At 33.7% G+C, this 12,255-nt stretch overlaps 1 protein-coding gene across 3 annotated transcripts in view; it reads left to right on the top strand.

Annotated features, from left to right (window-relative positions):
* Positions 1–12,255, top strand: part of FSTL5 (follistatin like 5) — a 252,130-nt gene that overhangs the window by 194,921 nt on the left and 44,954 nt on the right. The window lies entirely within an intron of this gene.

The following is a 12,255-nucleotide window of genomic DNA, read 5'->3' as shown; positions in this document are numbered from 1 at the left end:
GAATTTATACTTCACCCATTTTTTTTGTTTGGTTTGTTTGGTTGGTTTTGTCTGTTTGTTTGTGTTGTTGTTTTTTTGGTTTTTTTTTTTTTTTGAATCTCTTATATTAATGAATACTACATACTTGTTAGTAATACATCCAGTAAATTGATAGTTATCTTACTAGTGAGTGTGATTGCATTAACTTAAGACATTCCTGTTTATTTAAAAGCATATTCAGCAGTGTCAAGTACTCAGCAGGATACCAGAGGCAGAATTAGCAGCGCTGCAAGTCTGCCTAACACAAGCCACAGGACATTGGGTTCAGTTACATAAAGGTTTACTATGCTTCAGATATTTCAGAAGAAATCTTCCATGCAGGAAATTTTATAACCTAAATGTTGATATCTTTACTTAGCTACTTAAGACTAATTTTAACTGTAATTTTTCAAAAGCCTTAACATGGATTTTTTTAAGTGACATGAAAATTACTGCTCAGACACTTCTGGGAAGACACCTGAGGATAAATAAGTTGTTTGATCATGCAGAGTTTCTGGTAATCTGGTAATGTGAAGTAGCTTGGCCACTTCAATTTGCCTATTGCATTGTGTGAAAAATATTATGAAAGTTGACAAATTTCAAGACCCTGACAAACTCTAGTTGGTATATGTTTGGTTAAAACTTGTTTGGCCTTAACAACAAATTATTTGTAGCAAACTTGCCAGTTTGCAAGTGTTTAGTTAAGTTAGTCAGTTTAAGTTTAGTCAAGTCAGTTCAGTTCTGAAGACCTGATCTGCTGTGAATATGTATGGATGTCCACAACAATGCAAAATACTTTTTTCAGGACTTGAAATATGATCTAATAATTTTAGATCTGCTGCCTTAGCAGGATTTGTAAAATCACATGCCATGCAGTGAATGCAGCTTGTGATAAATGCTTTATTACCTACAATCTGGTAATGTGAAGTAGCTTGGCCACTTCAATTTGCCTATTGCATTGTGTGAAAAATATTATGAAAGTTGACAAATTTCAAGACCCTGACAAACTCTAGTTGGTATATGTTTGGTTAAAACTTGTTTGGCCTTAACAACAAATTATTTGTAGCAAACTTGCCAGTTTGCAAGTGTTTAGTTAAGTTAGTCAGTTTAGTTAAGTCAGTTCAGTTCCGAAGACCTGATCTGCTGTGAATATGTATGGATGTCCACAACAATGCAAAATACTTTTTTCAGGACTTGAAATATGATCTAATAATTTTAGATCTGCTGCCTTAGCAGGATTTGTAAAATCACGTGCCATGCAGTAAACGCAGCTTGTGATAAATGCTTTATTACCTACTAGCAGTAAGTTGTTAGAATGACCATTGGTGTCATGAAAGATGTAAATGAAGGAAGACAGAATATAAACCAAATATTTTCTAAGACAATTCACCCAAAAGATATAGTCATTTTCCTTCCTTTAAAAATAATTTACTCTGCAAGTTCTGTGTTGTATGTTGAAGGGAAGCATTTTACCATTATGTTCCTTGGCGTTTGAACATGGTTTTCCAATAAGTGATCCATGTGTAAATAGTTGTAAAACCCAAAGATGTATAATTATAACATTCAAATTTAGGTGTAGCAGATATTTACGTATTGAACTCCAATATTGTTCAGAATCCCATTTTAGAACATGCAAGAATACTAAGGTATGTACTAATAAAAAAGTACTGACTCTCAAAATCATTGTCCCAACTACATGAACAAATTACAACAGGTACACATTTTTATAGATGCACTTTAAAAACCTGCTGCTGTTTAAAAAAAAAAATCTTTGCAGGATGGAGCTGCTAGCATTGGAGAACTGCTATCAGAAGTGGAAGGGCCTCATTATTAACTCTTTTCTGCTTGTTTTTATATTTCATCCAGAACTCTTGTTCATACATTAAATTTGGGATTATTAAGGAGTAAAATCACATAGGTAAAACCACTTGGATAGGATTGTGGGCTTTTTTTTTTACCTCACCCACACATATTAAGCACAATGCTACAGCTACTTTTATTTCAAGCCTTTTGATTAGGTCACAAGTTACCTTCTAAAGATAGTCTCTGATGAATGTAAATGTGATTCTGTATGATCTGATAGAAACTATTTCTGTAATTTATGACATTTTTATAAATTATTTTGCATTTCTCCTCCTTTAAGATAATTAAGCAGACACACTTTTTAATATTTTTTGGGTTCCTTATTAGAGGTCTCCCTTTTGGAAATCTTAGGATACTGTTTTGAATAAAATAAGATCAGATTCTCACTCGCTTGTCAGTCTAGGCTTTCCTCCTTTGTGATGTCACATAAGATAAAAATCAAAGCAAAATAAAAGCATTTCTGAACATTGAATTGATTTTCTATTGAGAGTTTAGTGAGAACTTTACAGTTGAGTTCTAAAATATAAAGTACAATTGCACTGCCTTGAGCATGACAGTAATTTCAAAAGCCACATAAGAAATGCAGAACATTATCCCGTTACCAATGCATATATTGTATTTCCTAGAAAGTATAATAGTCAAAGTAAATGTTCACTTTTGTACTTATCTGACCCATTGTTTGGGTGCATGGGAAAACTTTGGGGGTTTAATGTTACTTCACACAAAAACCTAAATTTTTATTATTTTTGTGTGGAATCTTGCTTTCAGTACATCCCAAATTTATTAAAAACTCAGTTCAGGGCTTTGAGGAAAAAAAAATAGTGTCTCTGACAGAAAGGCCATGGCTAGTTGATTTCTCTGTAAATTGATAATTTAAACAGCTCCTGAGAGATAATGCTATATTTTCTGCTACCTTGGACTAAATAAAAATCAGTGTCATTATGGAAAAGTAGATTGTTAAATAATAAGCAAACCTTTACCTCACCTGTCTGAACAGATTGCTAGGTTTTCATAATTCATGGGATTGTTACAGATGCATGTAGTGCATGTGTCTGTATTATAAAGAGAAAATAAATGAAGGCAAAGCTATATTGAACTGTGGAAATATGATGCTAGTGGAAAAAAATCAAGTTACACAATGTAAAGTATTAATTAAGGATGCTAGGAACTTGTTTATTTTGAAGTTTCCAGTTTCAGAAATTTGAAGTCCACTTACCAAGAAAAGTCAATATACGTTGATGATAATGGTTCATCATCAGGATGGTAATCTAGATGGAAGTGAATGGAAAATACTCTGAAAATGCTATGTCATCCAGATCTGTTTAGTAAATGCCAGCACTGAACAGGAAAGCATTGCTCTGTCTCACATAGGTAAAATTTTGAATATTGGATGATAGTCTCAAGGATAGTTTGACCTCCTCTTATCACATCAGCCTTTTTCAATGTGCACTATAATTAAGACTTCTGAAAACATGCTTTCATTTTAACATTGTGTTAGGTGAGAGAAATGATTTTTTTTTTTTTAATACTTGAGCTTTATCTGTGCCTTTTACTAATTAACTCATTCTGTAGCTGAAAATTTATTTATTTATTTAGCAACTATGTCCCAGTACATGGATCCTTTTTGGTAGATTTATAAAGTAATAATGGAAAGTTTTAGTTTATATTACCAATATAAATGTCTTTTACAAGTACTGGTGATAAATTTCTGCTGCTTTCTATTATCAGATCCTGTTTAATTCCTCTGATGTTGATAATAGCAGTAGCATCTAAAATACTTCTGAATGTGAGAACTGTGCTGCTTTGATTCTCTAGAGGCTGCAAATTCTCTTTTTGCTGTGAATTCCATTTTCCCTCAAGCCCGCAGTTACAGCCATTGAGAATGAGATAGCTGGTCTGGTTGATAGCTGAATAACCCCTGTGGTGACTGGTAAAAACATTCTGGGGATTAATGACCTGGTCTAAATCTCATTGAAGACACAAGAGTCTCCCCTACTGTCATGATCCTCTAATAATACCTGAGACAGCTCAACTGTGTTGGAAGGACTCTTTGGTGCAATCACATTTGTAAATACAAATACCAGTTCAAAATGTGGTTTTATTTTCATTCCATTTTATTTTTATTTTTCAAAACTGGTATTGCATGGATTCATAGATTTAAGCATGATGGAACCATTTTATCTAACTCTATTCTATCTTCTACGTTTCACAAGACATTAAATTGCATTCTGTTCTGCCTGAATACAGAGCTAATGCTTTGTTTGCCTGAAGTGTGTCCTTACAGAGATGCATAGACCTGAGTCAGACATGCAGAGTCAAAAAATCCCTCATTTCTCTTGGTATTTTGCTTTATTTATTAATTTCACTAATACAGCATAATGCTTAGTTTCCATTTTGAAGTCAGTTTTTCCTTCAGTTGCCTCCTTTGAGTCTCTCTCTTTTTTTTCCCCTCCAATAAATTGACCTCTTAAGCATTCTTGTCCTATGAATATATGAATATTGATTGCAAATTCTCTCACACACACAATATATAAGTTTCTCATAATAAGATAGTTACCATAGTACTCAGTCTTTTTGCCTTGAGAATTCTAATTATTTTGGTCCAGTTTGTTTGGTTTTATGTTTTTTTTTTTTGTTTGTTTGTTTGTTTTGGTTTTTTTTTTTTGGTTTTGTTTTTTTTATGAGTACTGCTCTTTGCACAAGAAAATGTATTATTTGTTTTTTTTTAATGTTCTGGAAAGAGAAATCTATATTTGGCAATTTTTTCTTCCACATCTGTCAATCCTGTGTTGCTATTTTCCACTAATACCAGCAGAGAAAGTTTGTTTATATGTTTATCTCCTGTATGCTATCAGACCTCACTTTTCAAATCCTATTCCTTCTCACCTGTCTCATTCAGGCATAGTCTGTTCTTTGTTTTCCAAGAGATCTCCATTTCAATTTGGATAAAACAAAATTTAATTTATTTTACAGATGAACTTGACAAAGTAATTCAAACAGTTTGTTAAAGCTGTTGTTTATCATTACAGGTAATTAACAGACTTCTTAGGAAATGATTTTGTATTTGTTTACAGACCACTGATGAACATGGTTAAGACACGATTAAGACCTGCTGCTCTGGACATGCTCCAGAACTTCTTCACCTTTTACTAAGGATTTACCTACATTTTTGTATTAATTATTTTGGCAATTTTAAATTCCATTTGCATATATTTTACATTTTTAAAATAACTCATATTTAATCAGAATATTCTATCTTAACAAATCAGATGTTTAGCGAAATTATGGGTTACAACTGTATGAATTTTTACATTACCAAACTCATATTTACATTTAAAAAAAAAATTATCAGGTTTGGCTGTGAAGACCTGGTCCCTGTTAGAACAAATTAGCTGACTTATAATTGCTTTCTTGTTTTTTGATTTTTTACTGAATTTAATTCTATGCAAGTGTTGTCTGTTCTTTTGTCTGGGCCATATAGCCCACTCTAACTAGCCTACAGCTACTTGAGTTATTAAGTTTCAGGAAGTGGGGCAACTACTAGGAGCAGATATAGTGCTACTTTTTGGCACTCTTAAAATTTATGATGTATTCTGAAATGTATTCAGACCAAACACCTGAAACTTTTAGCAAGTATTCTATGCACTGCATTTGTACCTGGTTATTTTAAATATTTGTCTTGACTACACATCATTTATCCTCCTTTTTAGTCCTTTGTAAGGTAGAAGGTATTCAATCAGGCTCTGGTTTCAGCTATTATGCTGCTTCTGTAAAAATGCAGGACAGAAATATTTATAGAAGAATATTATCAACAGAACATGAAAAAACTCAAACTGGTTCATTGCAGTACAATTTAAACCTTGAATAGTTCTGATGTGACAATGCTTTTCTTCTACCTTTAGCAGCAATCTGTGATGTTTTCCAGAGTTTTTGCTGCTGCAATTGCATAAAGGAATGTCAGACTGCTGGAATCTCTTGTGCTATCAGAAAAATGGGATTTCATCATAACTAAGACTGCTTATTTTCTTTAGGACTCCAATTTCTCTGTTTTTGTGAACAGGTTCTATATTCTAGTGCCCAGCATCTCTGCAGCAATGGATAAAAGATGGCTTTTCATTTTCTAGCTTGTAGTATCTGCAGGTACTTTTTAAGAGACTCTCAAATCTTTTATTAACAGATAACTTTTTCCTCTATACTGGATTTAGCATCATTTAAAGCATGAGCACACAAATGGACAGCTCCACTGTGGATCTCTGTTGATGACTACATACAATAATCACAAACAGTTTGGATCAGCCCAACTCCTAGAAGCCATATGGCAAACCAAAGTCATCATCTTGCTGTTGTTGAAAAACTGTTTGGAAGCTGAAGAATTTAAATATAGGACAAAGATAATTTGGCAGTGTATCTTGACAATATATTTATGAAAAAGGTGGAGTGAGAAACACATTGCTGCATTTTTTGTTGATACACAGTAGAATAACAATTTCAAAGAGAGGAGGAAGAAATTGCAACTTCCATCTGTGAAATTTATTTATTTAGTGAGATTCCATTGAAATAGTAGTAGGACGAATGGAATTGGTCCAAATTTTAATTTTTAATCAAAGTAACATTAACAGACTATGGAATATGATACATAGATAAATATACCAGATAAACCATTTTGTTAACTTAGAAAAAAGTTAGCTAGGAAGACTTAAGCTAATAATGGAATATTTAATATAAATAATAGAGTAGAATATATCACTGTAATTTGATACACATATGGAATATCAGATTACACTGAATATAGATTTTTTTGTAAATAAGAAAATTTGGTAGTGTAGAAAACAGGGAAATAAAAAATAGTCATCACCAAAGACAAGTGAATATTGTCAGGGGTAATTTTCAGGTACTTAAATTTTTTTTCTTAGCTATTAGTAAGATATTTTGAAGTAAGGTAACTTTAAAAATCCATATTTTTTTGGCTTGTTTCTTGATAACTATGACAGGTATTTTGTATGTGCTTTAGTTTCTTTTCCATTTCAATTTAGAATAATTCTACTATACTAGAGCCGTAGATCATTAAAACTCATGCTGTTCCCTTTGAAGTGAAATAGTTTTGTAGGCTTGTTATTTGGTTGGGGTTTTTTAAAAATATTTTAACTTCTCCTAACTATTTCCAAAAAATTGTGTTACAAAATGCAGTTCAGTTTGTGATTCATTAATATGACTTCTTTGGTGTTTCTCTGAAATTTTTCTTTAGACATATGTGAGCACCTTGGAGAGACAGCTGTCATAATAGAGAGTTATCAAGTAAAACTATTAGGACATTTCCAAGACAAATTTGGAATTACTTGATGAACTTTTAATATTTGGTAGCTTTTATTTTAGTTATCAACCACAGGCTCTTGTGTTACTGAATTCACCCACTATGGCATCATCATACATGGCAAAGTATTTTATCCTATGGTTTCTTTCACTTAGTCACAAAAAACAGAACAAAAGTTCTCTTTTTGTATCTCTCGTGCACTGTATTTTAGGACTAAATTTAAAAAATAATCATATAACTGTTCCATGCCATTAAATAGCTCTATTTCTACTGTGCCTTTTTAGGTAATGTCATAGTCTTATCACCTAAAAAGATTATGTGGTCTGAATGCTAGTGACTTGACAGGTTTATGGCCATCATAAGCAACAAGGCATCTCCACTGTCTAGAACTGGGAATAAGACTAAAAGCGTTTTGACTGTGATTTATGGCCTGAATTCTCTCTGAAAGGCTTTATGCAATTTTAATAGAATCTTCCTGTCACATCTGATACTGAATGGTACCTATTTACCTAATTTTCTCAGAGATAATTTATGCTGGCATTTTATTTTATGGCAGAGCTAAACAAGTTTATACTTGTTGACAGCATTGTGGGCAAAGACTTTATTTCAAACTTCCAAGTAATTCAGCTCATGAACCATTTTTTTTTCCTGCTAGTGTACACTGGAGTGAATTAATGTGCTATGGGAAAGGATTTATGCATGATTCATTATAAAGAGTTATACAAAACGTAGAAAAATTAGGTAGCATGTTCATATTTGAACAAAATTAAAGTGTCAACTGTTGACTTTTAACTGATAAATAATAGTCTAATATATATAAACTAGATATTTGGTTATTGTATTAACCTCAAATGCAATTGAAGTGCATATCACGTAAGAGCAGACTGGAATTTGGATAGAATTTGTAATGTCAATTATTTTTAAAATACTTGAAACAAGCAATAGATAATTTTAAAAAAAGTGTTGGCTTCTCAAATAAATTAGGTTTTATATGCATTTGTATATAAACAAAACCAAACTGAATTTCTTATAGAAAAAAATTAAATTAAAAGTAGGTTGTGGAACCTCAGCAAAAATGTAATTCATGTCAACCTCATCTTCACTTTTAACACAATTATTTCTAATATAAAAATAATGCTTAAAAATGTATGTGTTTCAGCAAAAAGATAGTAATTATGTTATAGATTTACCAGGTAACATAAGGGCAGGTGTTTATACCTTAAAGATGTGAGAAAAGAGACTAAGTAACATATACAATGTCTTTATCCTGTGTTTAGCATTAATCAAAACAGTCGACAATGGTGGTGGCTATGAGTGAAGTAAGGAGACAACATCCCTTTAAACATCTTGAACTTACTCTTTTAATGCAATTGAAAGTACAGCAGATTATCATAGCAAAATTCTGAAAAATTGGGTTGAACTGCACATTTTTTTCATATGACTTTATTGCATTTTCCTCATTGTCCTATTTTCTGTTACATCTACTTGTGATCTCTTGACATCATGGAATTGAAGGCATTGAAAGAGACAGTGGCTTCCTATCTTTTAACTGATATCCATTTTGTTTGAGTATGTCTGGATATGTAGTATTGCATGCTAATTACTGAAAATTTGATCAGCTAATAATCCAAAAGGAAATAGAAGCGTTACATTTAATATTCAAACTCAGTGTAAATTTTGCCTACACACACGCTTTATTTCCAAAATGCATTGAATGTTTCAAGAAGAGAAAAGTAGGGAGGAATAACACTAGTTGACAGTTGAAAATTTTGAAATTATCTATTGAGACAGAGAAGTAAATGTAATGAAATGTATTACCAATGCAATAAGAAAGAGAAGGATACAGAATTTATTTGCAAAGAGATATTGCAGTACCCTCATTCATTTAGTAGTAGAAATACCATGGATTTTTGCAGTTGTTGTTTCCATCCAAAGTGGATAAGAATTCACACTGCTATTAGTCTGCTGCAGAATTTCATGAATTACTAAGAACAGAGTTTAGTGAAATATGTGCAACCTATTACCATTCAACCAACACAAGGTATAACAAAGATGAAGAACAGACATTCAGATGTTCTATTAGCTGCTCCCAATCAGTGGCTGGGGCTGTACAGAAAACCACAGAATAGCTGTGGAAGGACCATGAAGAGTCATTTTTATGGAGCTGTAAGTGTGCTTAAAAAGAAAAAGAAAGAAAAAGAAAGAAAACCTCTTTCAAGAAAACTTGGATTCACCCATGTCTTGCATTACTGGGGGACAAGGGAGAAGGAGGAACAATGCAGACTTCTTTTTGATGACAATATAAAAGGCCCAACAACAAATGATATAATAAAATAGCTGCTTTAGTAAGATATAATAAAAAGAGAAATATAGGTAGTGAGTAAATTGCAACCCTTCACATGCTGGGCATCGGGGACTTATTTATGCAGCATGGGATTAATTGTGGGTGGATTTTCCCACAGCAAGCTGCACAGATCCTGTCCATGGAGAGGTTTCTGCTCCCTCCCATGCTGTGGTGGTTTTATCTGGTGTAACAAAGAAAGCCATATATCCTCTGGCAGGTTGCAATTTGTCATAAGGTCCATGATTGTGCAGCATGAGTTTTTATGGGCATTCCAGCACCTACCCTTGCAGCAGGTACCCATGTGACATGCAGGCTTCCCTGTCAAAGGCCCCATGTAGAAGACAGCCTGTTCAAGGTCACAGACTTTTGGAATACAATGTCTTCTGCAAGTCTTCCAGTATATCTCCTAATACTATTTAATAACTCTGTTGAATTGTGGCAAAAGAGAAGATGGTACTCTGTCTTGGAACCAGAACATTTTGCTGAGATCTATCAATAACTCTATAAGCTGACATTATGAAGTTTACAAATGGTTGAGAATTTAGTATAAATTGTGGCTGAAAAATGTTAATTTTTGCTAAACCAAAAAGGAAGGCAAACAATATGTTCCTTAGCATACTTTATATTTATACATGCTGTACTTGTTCCAGCATTGAACTCTTTATCTCAAAACTTGACATCTTTCCTGAACAGCAATTATAGGTCTGATTAAAAAATAAGAGAAGTTTCTTGATCTGCTGGGTGAGATTGTGGCTGTTGTTTATGATATTATATTGCATTCTTAAATTATATCTCAATTTTCTTCTAGCTGATTTGCTAATTTTAATGTGTGAGGCTTTTAAAGTACTTTTATTATCCTGCTCTTTTTCTTGAGCAAAGCTCAGAATCATACATATCATTTTGCATTAACACAAATTAATGTGTTCTGTACTTAGCATTTTAAATAATTTTTTGATCCTGTGCAGTTCCACATACTTGTGTAATTGTAATTCTAATTACTTTTTATTTTCTTTCCTATGTCACCCCTAGAAAAACACTGATAAACTGTAGAACATTATGGCTGAATTTGTGGGACTTCAAGTGTCATGTATTACATGGTTATTTCCTCACAATGTGAAGAGAAAAGTAATTTTAAAGGAAATCTCCAGATTGCCCTGGGGAAATGAATTTGCTTTATTTCATAAGAAAGACTGTGTAGGATAACACAGGCAAATCCAGAATTGTGATCTGTGTCTGGAGCCACTGTCTAGGGGTGTATGGATAAATTTTAAAGTTCCAGAACCCATTTGGAGCTGAGTCTGGTGAATGACGAAATATGGGCTTCTACAGAGACATCAGCATGAAAAAGAAGGTTAAGGGTGTATGTGGGCCTGCTGGGTGGCATGGGGAACTGGTGGCAAAGGATCTGGAAGGGGACAAGTTGTCCTGAAGGTTTCTTCACATCTTTCCTGGAAAAACTGTTCCTAGTAATGTGACACCAGTGGGAAAGTTTGGGAAGGAAGTCATCCTCTGGCTTGGAAGCTTTCTTTTTCCATGGTGTATAGGATCTGATTGAGACCATTTAAATGAAGTGAACTTTCACAGGTGAAAGGGCCTAGATGGGTGAACCCAACTGGAGAAACTGTCCCATGGCTTTGTGAGGTGACTCTTGACAATCTGTGAAGGATCGTGGTGATCAAGGAGGTTCCTGCAGACCGTAGGAAACCCAGCGCTGCTTTTCAAGGGCAAGAGGGAGAATCCAAGACACGATAGGTGCATCAGCCTCACGTTGATTTCTGGAATAGAGATGGAGCATTTCACCCTAGAAACCATTCCCAGAACTAGAAGGTGTTTAGGAGCAATTGTCATGGATTGACAGAGGAAAAAAATCCCAGTCAGCCTGACAGCCTCCTGCAATGAGGTGACTGGCAGGGTGGATGTAGGGGATGTTGTTTAGCAAGTCCTCAGAAATCTTCTGGATACCCTCAAAGGCAAAACCGTGAGGTTCAGGCTAGATGCACTGACAGGAGGGTGAATCCAGAACTGGCTGCACTACCAGACCCAAAGTCCTGCATCATCTCCCAGGGATGATTTTTCCCCTCTCCTGTCTGTTGAAGTACAAATGATGTGGGAAAATCTTAGTCTTCAGGTCTTTTCTGGAGCAATAGTTCCTGTTTTCATTCTCAACCTTCAGCTGTCAGCAGATGAGAAACTTCTGTGTGCCAACATAATTTTTAATAATATGTCTTTCATTGCTTTTTCCAAACTTTTTTTTAAAGCATACTAATGTTTTCAGCTTTTGTAGCACTCTGTTTAAATGAACCTCCCAATTTCATTCTGTTTCTGTGTGACATGTGTGTTTTCTGTGTTGTATTCCTTTCCTCTGGGACTTTTAAAATTTCTTAAGTTCATTACTTTGCAATATGCATTGGTTTTCAGTGATGGTGTTTTAAAAATTTGAGTCTGTTGCATGCTAAGTTCTAAATACTAAAAATTTGCAAGACTATATTTGTTTACTTTCTTTTTTCCTCCAAAGACAGAAAGAGTGATATTAGGATAATATAATTTCATTGGTCTCAAAGGTCTAAAATCCAATTGCAAACAAGATGGCCAAATAAAATTTATGTTTTCAGAGAAAAAATCACTGCGAAAATTTAGTTGGTTACCATGCCATCTTATAATTCCATTCTTGGTCTTCCAAAGAGAATAGCGAACATTATACAGCATGACAATTTTGGTA

The sequence above is a fragment of the Pyrgilauda ruficollis genome, unplaced genomic scaffold, assembly GCF_017590135.1.
Source record: "Pyrgilauda ruficollis isolate IOZ18807 unplaced genomic scaffold, ASM1759013v1 scaffold5, whole genome shotgun sequence".
NCBI lineage: Eukaryota > Metazoa > Chordata > Aves > Passeriformes > Passeridae > Pyrgilauda > Pyrgilauda ruficollis.
This window is presented reverse-complemented; position numbering and strand designations above follow the sequence as displayed.